The sequence below is a fragment of the Neovison vison genome, chromosome 1 (assembly GCF_020171115.1).
Source record: "Neovison vison isolate M4711 chromosome 1, ASM_NN_V1, whole genome shotgun sequence".
Taxonomy (NCBI): Eukaryota; Metazoa; Chordata; class Mammalia; order Carnivora; family Mustelidae; genus Neogale; species Neogale vison.
In genome coordinates, this window is record NC_058091.1 from 104,239,586 (window position 1) to 104,258,613 (window position 19,028).

General features: G+C 35.5%; 1 long non-coding RNA gene across 4 annotated transcripts in view; it reads right to left on the minus strand.

Moving 5' to 3' along the window:
* The window catches only part of LOC122909457, a 28,973-nt gene extending 20,378 nt beyond the window's left edge, over positions 1–8,595 (minus strand). For all 4 annotated transcript variants that reach the window (XR_006385143.1, XR_006385139.1, XR_006385138.1 and 1 more), the window contains exons 1-4: positions 8,520–8,595; positions 6,223–6,256; positions 5,519–5,685; positions 3,779–3,889 (exon numbers count right to left, since the gene is read on the minus strand). This is a non-coding gene — a long non-coding RNA (uncharacterized LOC122909457). The remainder of the gene's footprint in view (positions 1–3,778; positions 3,890–5,518; positions 5,686–6,222; positions 6,257–8,519) is intronic.
* Positions 8,596–19,028: the final 10,433 nt, after the last annotated feature.

Below are 19,028 nucleotides of genomic sequence, written 5' to 3' on the forward strand. Positions count from 1 at the left end.
GGATCAAGTCCCGCATCAGGCTCTCTGCTCAGCAGGAAGCCTGCTTCCTCCTCCCTCTCTCTGCCTGCTGCTCTGTCTACTTGTTATCTCTGTCAAATAAATAAATAAATAATCTTTTAAAAATTTTTTAAAAATTGGTACTTCTGTATGTGGGTCACAAGCATTTTGTGAAATGGCAAGTGTCTCTTATGTGTTTGTTACTAAAATATCTCTCATACAAAACAAAACACGTCATTCCATGATCTGAAAATTAATTTTTGTCTGGCATGAGAGGCCTTAGACCTTTCAGGGTGTTCAGCCACAGTTCAACAAATATTTTTGGAATAATCCCTCAGTGCCAAGGATGTCACGGAGCAGCAGGACTACAAAAAGTAAACGTAGTTCTGTCCTTTTGGAGCTTATAGGTTAAGTCAAGACAGAGAGAAACATGCATCTATTTCACAGAATGCAGTATGGGGACACAAGCGGGGGACAGGCGGCATCGCCGGACAATGAGTAGGAAAGTGTAGAGAACACTCCTAGAAAGATGGTTATTTGATTGAGAATTGATGGGAAACAGGCCATTTCAGGAAGGGGGAGCAGCGTGAGCAATGGAATAGGGTGAGGTATAGGAGAAAATGTGAAAAACCCTCCTAGGATAGTCTTTTTAGAAACTCGGCATAAAGGTGTGTTTTAATGTCAGAGTCCAAACTAAGTTTGAAAAATACATGGGACGTACAACCCTAGTTTGATACTTCAGGGTTGAGATGATGTTCACAGAACTAATTTAAACTCCCTAAAACCATTTTAAGACGTGAATTGTTTAGGGCCCAATCTTCCTTTCATGAAAAGAAAGCAGAGGGACAGAATTTTAGAACGGCAACAGCTCACTGCTTGCATTCCATGTCATTCATGTGCATGGAAATAATCTGGGAATTCTGGCGTCCTTGGCAACTTGCTAGGAAGGGTATTAACATTTGTGAGAATCACCACCTGGAGGCGAAATTTGAAGGGTGTGGTCTGAAGAGCAGTGTAATACAGTCTTGTGACACTAAGCTTAGCAGAAACAAAGAAGAACACTTTTTCTCTGCCTCCAGCTCAGGATTTGGCGCAGCTCAGACTTGAGACAGACTCAGCCTTTAAGGAAAGGAGAGGAGCTGCAAAGGGTACCCTGACTGCAGGAGTTCACGCTCCGGAAGAACCTGTGAGATCTTTACGATGAGCGCAGTGTTTCTTGTGTAAGAATTCAGTGGAGCCGGTAGCCTACGTCAGATCTTAGGTGAGTCAGGGTCCAGTCAAGAAAAACGGGATTCACTTTGAATATTCGTTAAACGGAGGATTCAAAGGCAGGGAATTGATTCAAGCACAAAACAGGTGATGAAAGCCAACCAGAGAAAAGTGAGGTGACAGGAGACTTAGTGACAGGAGCAAGGCATAACCCACCCTGCTGGAGGGACACAGGATGAAAAGAGGGTACCAAACCTAGGAGCCATGCGTTACCAGGTAAGAACTGGAACGTGGCAGGCTTTAGCAGCGGGAGGTGGGCACGGAAGAGACACAGCTTCTGCCTGAGAAGGTGCAGGAGGCAAACAGTGTTGAGTGCCCTGAATGCTCCCTTCTTCCCCATCTCTTGTCACCTCCCAGTGTCACCACTCCCAAGTGCCAGTGGCAGAAGTCAGGGACCGTTCCCCTGAGACAGCGCTCTAGGAAAGGAAACCTCAGGGATCAGAATTTCCTGTCCCCCAGTCAGCCAGAGGGAGGGCAAGGAATGGATCCAAGGGCAAACAAGCCCATAACCCCATAAAGAGAGTTATGTTATAGAAATCCCAGGACTAGGGGCTGACAAAAGGAAGTCTGCACTCCAAAAACTGGGTTCTTAGAAGGTTTGAGTAGGAGAAAACCTATCTTTAAGTCATGTTTCCTCTCTTTCTTTGCTTTGCTTGGCTAGAAGGTCAACGTAAAATCAGAACATCTGCATGCACATCCCCAAAATACATTCTAATTTGGCTAGAAACTCTCATCAGTAAAGAAACCTGATTTTTTTTTTCTCTAAAAGAAATTGTATTTTAATGTCCTATTTTGTAAAACTTAGCCTACATGTAGGATTTTCTGTTTGTTGTGCTAGTATATTTGACAAATCAGAAGATCCTTGAATTATCAAACAAAGGCTTATTTGCCTAAATTACCATGCTGGCCTGACACTGAGATGTGGGGTTTGTTTTGAGTCTTTGCACATTTAGTGACCTGCGGTATTTTGATAAATGCCATTGCCTACAACTATTCAGTAGGAGGTTTGGGCACCATCTGTGTTTGTTTCTGTAGGAGCCGTAACTGCCTAGAGAAAAATCTGATGCTCATTTCAAAGATGCAGTATAAACAAAATTCAAGATTATGCCTTTAACATAATTATTCCACCTTTCATTTACATAGTACTTTATGCATTTCAAAGTGATTTGATATGCTTTCATTCAACGGATCTTCACAGAACTTGTGGAAGTTAGGTATGGGCTTCTAAAAGATAAGAAAGCGCAACAAGGAAAAGAACATTGAAAATAAGCAGTCTTTTAGGAGAAGACTATAAAATGCCATACAGTTGGATCTCCTGATGATAGTAATAGAAAATACTTATCGAGCACCTTCCCTGTGCCAAGCACCTTGAAAGCGTATCACATGTACTAACTCATTTAATCATCACGACGATTCTCTGATGTAGGTATTATTATATTCTTATTTTTAGGAGAGAGGAGCTAAGAGCGGCAGGGTGGCTAACTGGCATAATAAGAGAAATGAGCCCCAGCAGGCGAACAAAATACTATCCATCTGAAGCAGTGTCTTCTTTAAATATGTTCTTAACAAGCAGTGTTCTTAATTACAGACATATATTTATATTAGGTTTCTTCTTCTTCCAAAATGTGCATGTAACTCGGTCATGTGCCGGTAAACCGGCTCACTTCCTTTCTGCAAAAGAGAGAGCAAGAAAAAGAAAAAAAAACCAAAACTCTAATTGGTAGCATGCTATGGTCTGAATGGTCTGCCTCTCTTCCCGGAGAATTCATGTTGGCGTCCTCACGCCCAGGTGATGGTGTTAGAAGGTGGGGCCATTGGGAGATCTTTAGGTCGTGAAGGTGGAGCCCTCATGAGTGGGATTAGAGATCTTATAAACAAGGTTCCTCGGAGTTCCTTAGATAGAAGGAGAAGGGTGGAAGCCCTCACCTCACCAGGACAGTGCCGCCCTCTCATCTCACACTCCCACCCTACGGAACTGTGAGGAATTAATTTCTCTTGTTTAGAAGCTACCTGCTCTGTGGTATCCATCCATCCAGCCTGAATGGACGGGACAGACAAAACCCTTGACAATTTCCATGGTATGAGTAGCCCCTGCAGGGTCTACTTCAAGATACCAAAGTGAAGTCACTGAATTCTTAGTTGAGAAGAGATGTGGATATTTGGATCTCATTGGCTTACGGCTCTAGCACACCAGTGGCTGATTAAAATTACTGTTGTACTCCGGATGACACGTATGCCATGGATGTGATGATCTACTCTTGAAATAGTCTTAAAACCCAAGTTCATTTTATTTTCAGATGTTTTATGCAACTCAATATGAATTAAACCATTGTAGATATGTTCAGTGTTCAGTCACTACCTAGAATGAATTTTGTAATCATGTTTATGTTGGAATATTTTTTGCTGATGATAATCAAGCTTGTCTGGGTTGAGGAGCTCCTGGAGCATCTGGAGAGAGGAGAGGGGAGGTGGGAAAAAGTGCAGCTATTCATGATGATCAGTAGATACAAACCTTGAACTTGGTGCCAGCCTTTTCTCAAACCAAAGTTCCTTGGGTTATATTGTAGCCAATACGGTTACTAAGATTCCAATTAGCAATCTGGTAGTCTTGCATTTGGTCCACCTAAGAATTCCATTTGTGTGTTACAGAGTATAGTCATGTGAAGAATTCATCCAATAGTCCTCTAAGGAAGAGTGGACATTTGTTTAAACCCCTCTAGCCCAGAGCCACATCAATTGAACCAGAAACAATGGGGATGGGCAGTGCGGACTACCTTGAGTGCCACTGAGGCTGAGCTGACAGGTGTCCTGTTCTGTGACAGTTGCCTCTGCTGCCTCTGCCCAAGCTCCCTCTTCTGGATCCTACCTGACCCTTCTCTCATGCCAAAAATAAGTATCTGCCTTTACTGTCACTGCTGTCTCACATTAAAAATGTTTTACAAATACATGTCCACAACTAAACACCATGTGATGCCTTCTATTTTCCCTTTTATTCTCCAAAACACATATATAAATAATAAATTCAGAACTTTCATATCATATTATCATATTCTTTTCTCATCTGTCTCTTATTTTCTGTTTATTCTTTGTTCTTCCTATTATTTTTCTTGTCAATGAAACTGTTCCCAAAAGTATTATAAAATTCTGCAGGGAGAATATGAATATCTCCTGACTTTTTTTTTTTTTTTTTTTTTTTTTAACAACAGCAACAACCACAACCACAACCACAAAATGCTAAGGAAGCTCTGCTTGTTTGGGGCTGGGAAGATGTAATGCAGCAACATAAAGATTCTCAGTGATCTTTCTGACAGTCACGCCTTCAAAACTGTTAACAACCCAAACCAAAACAATGGCAAAATAAGCCTGTTCTAGAAAAAAAAAAAAAAAAAAAAAAAAGCAGATCTGCAGAAAGCTTGGGAAAGCTTATTTATAAAGACTTTCTCCTTCCCACTGACAGATTTAGTGATGTCGCCTTCCACAGAGAGAATGGTCTAAGAAGAGGGGTTTACCAGCTGTTCTGGACACAAACATGGATGGGAAATGCCCCTCCTTGAAGCTTGCAGCTTGCAACTCTTTTGCCTTTTCCATCTTTTTATTGGGAAAATCTTTTTATTGGGAAAGGAAAGTAATAATTGTTGAAAATCTTTGCCAGATTATTGGTTCTGGGTCAGGAAACAAATTAACTAAACAAAATCTTCATAGATCAAATACTTGATCCTTCAGGCAGAGACCATTGGAAACTTCCCTACACAGAAGGTGGGATGGGATAAATCTAAATGTTTCATTCATTCAACAAACAAATATATGTCAGGCACATTTTGGGTGCCAATCCCTATGATAAAGATTTAAAAATTCAAATTTGAATAAAATATAGATTTTGTCCTTGGCAGTTTGTAGTCTAAACTGCATTTACTAATTATGACAAAAATTCTTTATTATAAGTAGTAAAATCTATAATCTCTGTCTACCTATATATCCACATATAGATATATCTTCCCCCATATATATAATCAATATATAATCCATAATAACATACAAGCTTTCCAGCAATAATACACAAGCTTTCAAGTAAGACTTTAAAACTGAGTTTCCTATTAGAAGAGAATGGAACATTTCCAAGTGTTTATTGTTATAAATTTTATCATCCAGTTAACCTACTAGGAATCTGAAATGCAGGCAAAAAACTTTAAAGGCAAGATTTTGTTTGGTGCTAAAAAGAGTAAAAGAAAAAAAAAGAAACTCTTTCACCTACCTTCTGTCCATATCTGACTCTTCATCCAAATCTCACCTCTTCTGGGAAGCCTTTTAAAATCCCAGCCCATATTAACCACTTCTTTTTAAAGCCGCATAATTAACATATTAATATGGTCCACATATATTTTAATCAGTGGTTGTTATTCATAGTCACTTCAGAATCACCTGTGGAGTTTAGAAAATACACATTTCCAGGCTCTAACCTCAGACACTTATTAAGTCAATGCAAATACGGTCCTAACATTCGTATTTTTAAAGCACACCACACACATTGTATTCCCAGTTAAGAACCACTGTTCACATTACACTATAGGATTTGGCATTTTATAATAGCTTATAATCCATATTTGTACATTTATATTCTTCTACCCCCAAGTGAACCTTAAGCATCTTTCGGGTATAGGCACAGACTTCTATTTACTTTGTTCTCTGCAGCACACCAGAACCTACTCTGCACTGGTAAGAATTTCTACACTTCTTTTTTGAAAAAGGAATTTCTTCTCAACAACCTCTATGTAATACTATCATATCTGCTTTTCTATCTATATTTCTTACACAGTGGTGGAACAAAATTGATTGTAAGCAAGTGTCATTTATTCATCTTTCTTTAATATTGCTTTTCAGAAAGGTTCCTGAATTAGGGCAATCCGTAGAGAGTTTCAGAGAAAGATGCTACTTCTAGCATAGTGGAGTTATACTTACATTGGTTCAAATCCAAATGATCTTCTCAGATGGCCTATGGTGAGGAGAAAAATGAAAGAAAAAAGTATAAAAAGTACAGGCCCTTAGTAAGCATTTATAATAGCTAACATATATATGATATATATGTATATGTATATCTATCTATCTATCTATCTCATAATATAAGAATATAAGAATTCTCATATATATTTATATTTCCATAATATAAGAATTTTCCTCAGTGTCCAGATTTCATGCCTTATAGCCTGATAACCAGTTACTCCCAGAGACATCCGTCTAGGCAGAGAATGTCAGAGCCGGGAGGGCTGCTGCAATGAAATGATCCTCGATCTTTCTTTCAACCTTTGAGGCAATTTAGGGTAGTAGCTAAAGCCATCTGTACACATTCGTGGGATTGGAATGTTCTGCCCCACAGACCTATTTTAAGAGTCGGAAGAACACAGGGAAAGCCCTATGTAGAAAAACTAGTCACTTAATAAATCATTGTTATTATCATTAGTATAGTAATAGTGATACCCTGAACCACAACCTAGCTTAGTTAGTGCTCTTTTCTTGCATCTTAAAATGTCTGTTCCCTTATAAAAATATAGTCTTAGAATAGCTAATAAGAATAACAAATTAAAACTATTGATGGTCTGTGAATATATTCAGTAAAACCCTGCTACTCATTTCAGCCAGCAAATAGGAAGATCGTGTACCATCTTCCGACCTATGCTGTTAAGGAGTCAGACCTTAGTCTGGTTTCAGTTTGCCCACTGTGAGAGGGGCCGTGCTAGTCAATCTCTCCATCCCTGTTTCTTCAATTGTAGAACAAAGGGAAATAAAGTATCTCCCTCATTGGGTTATTGAAGAATTCATTATGCAGGAAAGTATTTCAAAGTCTTAGGCGAATAACAAGCTTCCAAAAAAGGTTAGTTTATTATTATTAACATTTTATTATTATTTATAGATAAAGTTACCATAATTTGTTATCCATACTGGGACATGTCTGAAAGTGAAAGGCGGGACTCTTCGTGATTACACTGGGACAATAGGCATAAACCAGGACGCACAGCCACCTTATCTACAATGTATGTATACTCTAGCTAAAAACAAATCCTTAAGGGAGTGTTAGACTGTGCAGAAAAATTTCCATGGAACTCTTTGGAAAGATGATATGTATAGGTCAGATTCAAGCTCCTCTGAGACAAAATAGGAGGCATGATGTTTTTATAGTATTTGTAACTTAGCTGAAGGTTAAAGTCCCTACCGTCTTTCTGACTAGGTCCCAGAAAGTGCACTTTAATTAAAAAAAAATTATGTTAATTACCTGCAAGAGAAACTCTTCTGAAATCCCTTATCCAATTTCATGTCTCATTAAAACAAATAAATACATTGTAATTTATACTCTTGAAACAGATTGTTTTTTATTTTTGTATCTTTTAAGTTTATATTTATGTCAGTAATCTCTACACCCAACATGGATGGGATTTGAACTCACAATCTGAGATCAAGAGTTGCACGCTCTTCCAACGGAGTCAACCAGGAGCCCCATATTTTTTTTTAAATAAATGTTTGCATGAAGAAGAAAACAAGCTTCTATTTTGAAGCAAATATATCACTGCCCACCCATCCATCCTATACATTTATTTCTCCTTTTGTTTTAAAACAAAGTAGAATTCTTGGAGGGAACAAATAATCATGTCCCCGGTCTATCGTGTTCTGTCCCACTCTGCCCCATTCCACCTTCCACCCCATTTCATTCGACAGACATTTACTGGACGCCCATCATATAGTGTCCTTCCTGCCCACTACACTGAACTTTCCCTCTGACACAAAAAGGTGATGTCAAGAAGACTTAAAGATAACTCTTTAGACACAAGCTCCATAAAGATGTATCATATGTAGTGGATGACCTTTCCTCTCCTCAGGAACTTTCTGTCCCCCATCTGCCTTTTAATAAAAATCAAGTGAATAGCATCACAATCCCTCGAAAAAATGTATTTCCTTATTAGTTGATTTTTGTTTTGATTTTATTCTGTAATACAGAAATTCATAACCTCAAGTTCTGAAGATGCAAGACATAGGAAAATCATGCACATAGAGAATCAGCCCGTAACTGCTGTGCTGCTATGATGTAGAATAAAACTAAAAGTCTCTCACTTGTTTGACATTCACCGAGGGTCCCACTTAGCCTCTATCAGATGAAAGATCTGCTTGATCCATTTAAGCATTTCTTTTTGGGCCATAATGAAGTGTTCTGCACCTGTCCTGTAAGCAGAGTGCATTAAGGAAATCAAATAGATGATTGGGCTCACCTCCATCGTTTCAAATGCTGAACCTCCAGTCAGTGTCAGATTTATTCCATCTTCTGGCTTCTCAGTCACACGTCTTCACCTATAGTCCCAGATGAGTGGAACAATTTAGAGCATTGTGCAATCACACCTATAGGCCCCTCTAAGGCATTCCCATATGGTATTTCAATTCAGTTCATGGCAAATTTAACAACAGTAGCGGTTGTCACACATACTCAAAACAAAATAAATTATCCATCCAACCTCTTGTACTTAAGTGCTTTTTATATTCTGTGTTTTAGAAAAACAGTTTAACTTTAAGCAGCATTCTAGCTATGATCAGCCTCTCCTGAGGAAGTATTTTATGAGATTGAATGAAGATAATGACAACCATTTGTCATTGCCATTAGCATAAGGCATGAGGCACACTACAATATTTATAAGCAGCTAAGTCATGACAGTAAAAATATGACTTCCTAGAACTTGGGCAGGCGTCGACTACGGCTGACTGCTATTCAGTAAAGTGAAACGGGTCTAAGTCTGGTAGTACTATATTTAATGGCGTGTTCATCGGAAGACCTAATTGTTTTCCACCACAGGGTATGGACCTTTATGTCCTCCATCAACCAAAAACAAACAGTCACACTGCTTAATGTCTGTTCAATTAATGTTTATGTGCTACTTTAACACCCTGAATTATTTGATGAATAAACTCTAAAAAGCTATTTGAGAACTAAGTTTAATGGAACCTCAACTATTATAAAAAAAAGTTTCCAGGATTCTTACAGTAACTCCAACTATCAGCTAGGGAATAGAGAACATACATTGATATTCAGAAACCTTTTCCCTTCCTGTAAGAATGACAGAAAAATCAAAGTTCTAGAAGAAAATGGTCTATGTATCTTGAGCCTTACTGCCTTCAAACTGAAGATCAAAATAGGGTTAGAATTACAAGTGACCAGGTCAGACTAAGGCAAATGTGAGACTTGGTTTATGATACTAAAAAAGGCTCTGCTTTTGTGTTTCAAGTACTTTCTTAACTTGTAACTCTTTACCTGCTAATATTTCTACGTTCCTGATATAAAGACTTCGCTGAAAGCACTAGTTGATTAAAAATGTGTTAATTCAACACCTTCTTTTGCTAGAAGTTTTGTGAAATTGCTAAAAGTGTATTTTCAGTAGAAGATAGCCACTTTTGAATTTGTGAGAAAAAATGTTTTGTGACTTTTGTCACAAAAAAATATTTGTCACAAAAAATATTTTTACTATATTTGGATAGTGTTTTATTCATTTACCATTTTTTCTTTCTGATAAGAGTCCTGATGTCTCCACCACTAGGTCAATTAATGGTATTTCTTATTGTTCCAAATTAGTTGGGCACCATTAGATACAGGAAAAAGAAAGAAAGAAAGAAAGAGAAAACCCAAGAACTGAGGAAATGAGAGATACTGCATATTTCCTTTGGAAATTACAGACTCTTTAATAATACACATGGTATTTGCAAATACTGATGTGTATATTTTAACAGAATGGTGGCTGTCCTTCTTGTCTTGTGGTTTAATGTATCAACAAGAGGTTCATGAACAAGGACAAATGAGATAGCAAGTTAAAGAGATGTCAAATGTTCTTGACAACTTCCCACTAAGACCACAACTGAGAAATGAATTGATCACCTAGTTGGTTGAAGTTTAAATCTCAATAAATTGATTATAAAGCAATGAACCTTTGATTTTTTAGTTCATTTTGGGTTTCTTAAACAGTATTTCAGTGAAACATATGTAATTGAATTGATTTGAATTTGATTAGCTTAGCACTACAGTTTCATTATTTGTTATAAACAAAGTTGGCTGTGTGGTGTTACAGCACATTAAGAAACATTTTAGTAGAGCAATTGACTTTTATTATGATTTTTAAATGTATCATTACTTGATATTAAAACCAATCATTACAACTTAACTGGATATACCTTTTCCAATTCTATATTTTGTTAGATACTAATTAATATCCAAATTCATTTCTAGTAGATTTTGAAACTACTGAGCAAGTAACATGAAACAAAAATTTGAATGTGCTGCATAGGCATTTGGTAGAATAACTGATTAGGAATGAAATAATAAATCCTCAATATTCTAATAAAAATCTATATAATATGTTTCCCTAGTTATTTTTTTTTAAAGATTTCATTTATTTATTTGACACAGAGAGAGAGAGAGAGAGCACAAGCAAGGGGAATGGCAGAAAAACTGAGAGGCAGGCTCCCTGCAGAGCAGGGAAAGCCTGATGTGGGACTTGATCCTAGGACCCTGGGATCATGATCTGAGCCAAAGGCAGTAGCTTAACCAGCTGAGCCACCCAGGCGCTCCTCCCTAGTTATCTTATAGCTGATTTTTATATGTCAAAATTAGAGTAGAGGAAACTAAGGGAAATAGAATAATGGGAATAAACCGTGGGTGTCATTGTGTTAAAATAATACATAAGTCATTGGTGTTAAAAGTAATCAGGCTATTGGATGATACTTCAGTGTTTTATGTTGTACAATTTTTTTCTGTTGTGTCCATTATAAGGGCATGTTTTGAAATGTGAAAGGAATTACATCACTTATAAGTAATGCTTAGATTCTCCACAAATGCAAAGTGGAATGAGTAGTGGGCAGTTTGTTGGGTAATTTTGGCAAGTGTCCTATTTTGGATTGATTATCACTTTAATAAATAAAACTTATTTCTAAACTTCATGTTTTAAAATAGAAAGAAAATAAACATTCAAAACTGCCTAATCAGTACAATTAGATGCTGGGAAATATATGACATAGAAAATAGAATACTAAACAAATTCCATTACAGTTTGAAATAAGAATCTTATTCATTTACTTAAATTCTGGTGAAGTCGGAATATCTTCTGAAGGAACTAGTATACCTAGAATTAAAGACTGTGAAATTGATATTCTATACAAATAAGCAAGACTTGGTTTTGTTTTTATATTTTTAATTATAAAGAACATTCATAGCTTATGTTGCGCTCCAGTGATTTGATTTTGAAATTTAATTCCATCATAATACATAGTCATTTACAAATTAACAGACTATGACTTGTCCTAAAATTTCTGTTGCCAAATCCTGTTTTCTTTTCTTTTCTTTTAAGATTTCTTTATTTAATTTAGAGAGAGGGAGAAAGAGGGAACAAGGGCAAAGGTTAAAGGAGAGAGAGAATCTCAAGCAGACTTACCACTAAGCATGGAGCCTGAGGCAGGGCTCGATCCCACAACCCTGAGATCATGACCTGAGCCAAATCAAGACTCAGCCAACTGAGCCACCCAGGCCCCCTACTAAGTTCTGTTTTTTTTTTTAATCTGTTTCTACATTAAACATAATCAAAGATAAATAAAACAACTACCCTATTTATGAATCAATAGTCTGATAAGCTAAATAATTATATTTTGAGGTCTTATGGCCCTTTTAAGAATAAAAATATTAGTTATTATTAGTTAAATATATAAATTATTTGAGAAGTTTGGTATGCGTCCTCTCTATAAAATTGACTGAATGCAACTGCAATATATTAATGTTAACAGCCAAGTTTATTTTGGGAAACAGGTATAATTCTACTGCAATAATAATGAATTCTAATTAGGAAATCAATGAAATAAAGTCTATATAGTATATTTTAACATTGCTAAAAACAAATCCAGCCTAAGAAGGGTAGAAATGTCCATTTAGATATTTACCAAATAGCATAATCAAATAAACTCTCTTTATAGATAAATGCATGCTCTAGAAATACTCTGTAGCATGTCAGTATCTTACTTTGTGTGTGGGCGTCATAGGTATAGTTAAAGTCTACATTTTATGTTACATTCCTAGACCCTTCCATCTCCTACACTGGGGAAGCGAGGCAGCAAGGATCATCTCATCATCCAATACATGTATTTATTTTACTATTTGCAACTTAAGGTGCTGTTATCTTATTTATATAATAAGCTCTAATATTTTAATTAGTCACATATGTTTAATAAAAGTGCATTTATCAATCTCAGCAGTCAGCTAGAAATCTGTGAGGTTTGGAGCACCCCAGCACCTGAAGCGTTCTAGTACAGTCCAGCTCTCTCACCACACTAACAGGAATTCAGGAACTCGTGTCAAATTCAGGGATGAGGTTGATTTGGAAATGAGCAAGCCTAAGACTCTTTTAAGTATGCTTTATATATTTTCTGTACCGTGTCAACAGCAGCTTAGTTGTAAAGCAGTAAATCCTGTTGATCTGATGTACTCACTCAACAGTGGGTTCGCACAAATAGGTATTCCTGGGTGCTTGTGATGTACTTTAGCAACAAAGCTGGACAGAGATAAGTTGGACCAAATAGCAGAATCCCTTCAGAGGACTAGCCCAAATCTTCGCACTGCTAAATGAAATTGTTTAGTAAATTAAATCAAGACCAACTGATGATCTGGATAATGTAGACTCAAACCTTCCAGCATCTTTTTCTCAAAAACAGGGTGCTTGGTTTAAAATTAGGAAATTGCAGTGACTTTTTTTTGCCTTTGCAAATTGAGCCAAGATTAGATTTTGAAACTCACAGGGCATTTAAAATCTCAATTATCCAATAGTCATATAGTCCTTTTTTTTTTTTTTAAGATGGAAGGACTAATGTCAGTAATAGTGAAAGGATGGCCAAAGTTATGCTAATTGTTGTCTAGTGGTAGAATGATAACCCATTTTGTTTTCTTTTGAAGTTCTTTTAATCATAGATGTTAAAGAAAGGGGAGTTGCAGTTTTGATATGTTATAAATCAAGTTAGAATGTTTCCATTAATTTCTTACTTAGTGTTTTACACTTAATTAATTTCAATTCCATTCTGTCCTAACTAAATTCAGAAAAATTATTAATTTAGATTTTACAAAAATCTGTATAAAATTTTACAAAAATTGTGTAGTTCTGCAATAGGCTATTTTTTTATTGCATATTTTTTTTCATTTTTTTTCCAATTTATTTATTTTCAGAAAAACATTATTCATTATTTTTTCACCGCACCCAGTGCTCCATGCAAGCCGTGCCCTCTATAATACCCACCACCTGGTACCCCAACCTCCCACCCCCCCGCCACTTCAAACCCCTCATATTGTTTGCAATAGGCTATTTTTAAAAAGTCTTCAATATTATGCCATGTGTTAAGGAAACATTTAAGTATTAATTATTAAAGTTATGCATAAATGTTTAGATATAGGTAAAAGTAAGTGTCGATATTTTGGGAATGTGTTTTATTGTAAGATGTTTAATAACTGAACAGTGTTTAATAAATGAAAAGTGTTCTTTCCCATACAGCCTTGATTGTTCTTTCTTCCACTATTGGCCACTATCATTTACAAAAACAAGATGGTTATTTTGGAGAGGTTAATGTCTCAGCCCAACTCCCACCATTTAGACTTCATGTAATTTTGGACAAACCTCTTAACGCTGTGAAATTTTGCTTTCGTATCTTTAAAATGAGGATAAGAAAATTTGACCTGCTTTCTTCTTGGAACTGTTGTGATGAACATAATGTAATTGTATATGTTTTCAAAAGTATCAAGGCATAATAAATAGGTATGTTTAAAAATACAAATGTGTGAACTTATAATGTCATATACAGTATTAACATTTTACATATAAAAATAATTTACATAATCCTAGTAGCACATATGAAATATAAGATCAGAAGTAGATGAAAGCTAATTGATAGATATTTATTCATTTCATTATATTTAATAGATGTCTCCCATCAGTCTGGTCTAGGATACTAGCTAAGTTAAAAATAAACCATGATGCCTTTTTCCAAGGGGGCTCAGATTTTTGCCCTGAGAAAGGTAAAGCCTAGGTATTCTTTCCTAAAATATATCTTGAGTATCTTCAAACGAAGTTGCTGTGCTTGATGAAATTTTTTCTTCTGTGACATCTACCAATGTATTTAGCTCAGCCAATTGTTTGCATCCCCTGGATACTTTTTAGCTGCACGTTGTCTTAAGACCGCTTTCTTTTAAACCTATTTCATTTAATCACAGGCTATTATTTCTAGTTAAAGTGCTTTCTTGAGTGATATAGTGAATAATAGAATAAGTGATGGAAAACTATGTGGATTCAGTAAGTCACTTGATTGTTACTTCAAAAGAACATAAACACCTTAGACATAAATCCTGAGAGAATTAATTACTACACTTATAAAATCCTACATTAGACATCTTCTTAATAATCCAAATAGAACAAATAATAAACTCTTTTTGAGAACATTTATGGAGTTAATTCTTCCAACAGGGTCTATTTTTTATTCACAATAGATAGTATATGAAACTATAAAACTTTTAATAGATTGGAGGACAGTCTCTCTCAAACATCAGTATTACAAAGCCGTGTAATAAATATTACTTTGGCATATCCTTGGAATTCATAGATTTAGTGGTCTTGTTTTATAACGTCTCTGAATGATTCTGAAGTTAAATGATGTGTAGTAATTCGTAACTTTCTAAAAGCACAAATTTGAATTAACATACACTGTAGGAGTCTGGTGCAAATGTTTGTTCTTTATTCAACATTGGACACATAGAAATTTTCCAGAGTGGTAAAAAAAAAATCTGCTAGTGAAAGTGAGGGGAAATGGCAATGCTTTATGCAAATCAGATACAGAAGATAACAGAAATTCCAGATACATTCAGTCGAGGAGTGTTCTCTGTTTGTTCTAAAGGGACGGCATATTTTTACTTTTTGAAGTTACTGACTTATGTGGTAAGTTGCACATGTTGGTGTTTTTTGAATATTTTTAGATCTCAGGACATTACATTCCCTGAAGGACATAAAAGGTTGTCTATCTCCTTTTTCGTTTTGCTACCTGTTTCATCTCAGCACTTCTAATGGCTCTCTATCAGCCTTCTAGCTGCCCTCACGTTTTTTCCGAATCTTTCTTTTTCCTTGCTCTCATGTTCACCTTCATCTGGTGTCCTATTGTTAAGTATAATAAAACATAAAATACATTTCAATAGTGTTTGTCACTGATCTCTAAACAAAGGAAAACTCCATTTTATTTTGGCAATTGTACAGATTGGGGCAAATCAATACAACAGAACATGCCATTAGTAAACAAATATGTAACCATTACTATTCTTCCAGAAATATATTTTTCCAGTTTATTTTCACTTTTCATGGAAGTTTTATCTTATTTAGGATATCTCAACCTCACATGAAGGCTAACTTCTATACTTAAAGACACATGGTTTCTATTTAAGTAAGATGGGCAAATAAATATGGTCAGGGACAACATATATGGATTTTAGGGTTATTATGCATGACCCATTTTCTAGATAATCCAGGGAAAAGAGCTATTCCAAATATTTTGGTTTATGTATATAGAAGTGTTTAGAAATTTATCATCAGACTTTAATCTTGGCATCATCCATAATAAGAGAATCTCTCCTCTAATTCCTTTTTACTGGCTTGAAGAATCAATTATACATTTGCATTTTGGTTTCCTTTCAAACTTAGTTCACTACAAAATTTGTCAATCAAAATCAGAGGGGACAGCAGTCACGTGCAGGGGTTAAGGAAGAGGTTTCTGATTGTGACTGCTTCGGTTTAGAGTCCATTCCACTGCCCAGTGATGTCAGCTTGGGGAGTTTATTCTGTCTCAGGCCCGAATTGCTCATTTAGAGAATGGGGATACCCTAGAACTTGCATCATAGGGTTATTGAGAAAATAGATGAAATAATTCCTAAAAATAGTTAAGACTGTGCTTGATATGTCTTATGTATGCCGTTAGTGCCAAGATCTCTTTCTTCATATTATTGTCATTACTGAAACAACGTACCAAATTATCACTTGTCTTACTTTCATTTTTACCTCTATTTCAGTGTAAGCTATAGATGTGCAACATTACTATAAGATTCTTGTGTATAAACATATCTTATATTACCTGTTAAGAAGATACCCAGGATATGTTTGCTTATGAATATAATGGTGAGCATTTTTACATCTGTAGTCCAAGGCCTACATTAGCCGAGTATTTTGGTAAAGATTATTTTAAAAACATCTAAGCTACAAATTGATTTCGATAATGAAATGTTTTTGATTAAATTAGCTTTTATTTATACATTTGATACACAGCATGAAGGTGTCTCAAAGTTAAAATTTTTAGTTAAGGAAAAATAATTTGGGGGAGAGTATTAACTAAATTTGAGGAGGATATACTCATATTCATATCTCACAATTTTATGAGGAGATGGTATTATTATCCCCCTCTTACCTATAAGAAAACTGAAGCTTCACAAGTTCAAGTAATTTTGCTTACAATGTAGAGCATCTATTGTGGGTTAAAGCTTCATAGTATAAATAATGCAACTTTAATCCTCCACATACAAATCAACCTTATGGGAATAGGTATTAGCTTGCTTTTTCACAAAGAAACAAATTCAGCTCACTGCTGAAAATTAAAATTGCATGTAGGTATACAACAGAATCCCATTTCAAATGAATAAATAAGTAACAAGCAGCTGAAGAATGGAGGAAGAATGAAAGGAAGAGAAAGAAAATCAGAAGGAATACCAACCAAGCTATTAACAGAGCTGTCTCTGAGGATTAGGATTATGGATTTGGGATAATTACATTACATATTTGTATTGTACATTCTAAGTTTTTCAACCATGAGTGTGAGTTACTTTTGGTAAGGAAAAAAATATATATATGTATATACACAAACATACATATATATATTCTTAAAAAAAAAAAACCCAATTCATGGCAATTCTGCCATATCCTGAAACACCATTATTTGTACCTGAATGACTTAATTATTAGAAATAAAAAAAAGTTCTCTAAGTTAAGCCAATTTGTACTTTATTTGGGATTATCAATGATAAAAAGGATTCAGAGAAGTTTCTCTGATGGAATGTGGTATTATTTATTTTAAAAATTACTGCTTTATAAGAAAGCCTAAAGCAGCAGATCTGTTCAAATGTTAGTTCTAAATAATTATGTTCTAATCAATAAATTAATTTATATTCTTAAACCTCCAACAGGCAAGTTGAAAGAAACAGTTTAAAAATTCAGCATTAATCCTTAAGAAGATCTTTATGCAACATGTAAATATAATCTTCTCTGTTTAAAGATGTTTATAACTAGTGTTATTCCAGGGGCACTTGGGTGGCTCAGTTGGTTAAATGTCTGCCTTTGGCTCAGGTCATGACTCCAGGGTTCTAGGATCAAGACTTTCAGCAGACTTCCTGTTCAGTGGGGTGTCTGCTTCTCTCTCTCATTTTTGCCCCTCCCCCTCCCCTTTTTGCCCCTCCCCCTGCTCATGCTTTCTCTCAGATAATAAAATCTTAAAAATAAATAAATAAATAAATAAATAAATATAAATAAATTCCGTTTACTCCAGCACAGATATTATACATTGATCTTGGTGAATTCCTTAAGTATGTTTATTAAAGTTTATTTTTTATTTTTAAAGTTTATTAAACTTTATTTTATTAAAGTTTATATTTTGAAATAGAGTGCTTAGACTAATTAAAGACATTTTCTCACCTATTGCATCCCTTTATAGTTAAGAATTCAAGATTTGGTGAATAGGAGGTTGTATATAAATATTAATTTATATATAACGATATATATATTGTATTTGTCTGTTTTAATTGAATGTGATTTTTTTTTTCTTGGCATACTTTTTGGCTTACAGTGGGCATGTACTGGTTTCAAAATGGAGACAATAAACATTTCTTAACATGGTACTCTGTTGAATGCTTGGACAGTGCTCTTTCCCTAGTAATAATCAGTTGCCTTTCTTTTGGCTTCTCAGATGCCTGTGTGCAATTGGGAAAATGACAGAAGGCATTGGGAAGGGAGAAGCAAGGTGGTATCAGAGAAGTTGAAAGATATCCTAATGTCAAAAAGGCAGGCTAAGAGGCTAGAATATGGGAAATATGCTATGTGTGTGTTAGGGCAGAATGAGACAAGGGGAGGGAACATTTTCCTACTGATAGAAGTCATCCTGAGAGTCATCAGGTGACAGGAAACCTATGTCCCCAGTTCTGACATTTGCTTGCAGAGGCTCTACCAAGATTATCTAAGAGTCTCCAAATTTCTCTTATAAGTAGATCATTCACTGTATTCTACTGTGAAGTATGAAACGTGATGGAACAGAAATTTGAACTAAATTAGTGTTTAGAAGCTCGCTATCAATTTTTAAGATGGCTCACTCTGCACTTTTTTTTTTTTTTAAATAAAAGCAAATAAGCTGCCTGTTGTTAAGGTATCCGGTGGTATATGAATCAGACAGTTTCCTCTCATGGTTTCTCAATTTGTCTGACAATAAAGTATAAGAGATTGAGATGTGAAACAGCATATCAAGTAGAGTGACCTTTTTCTCCCACTGTAAATGATCTTTCTAGTACCAATTAATAAATTCCATGTAAAGAGATAGGAAATTCATCTTTGTGCTGAATATGGAAGGCCGGGGCCTGATTGTCAACAAGAACTGTGATTTTACTGTTAACTCAGATATTTTAGTAGGAAACTAGAATG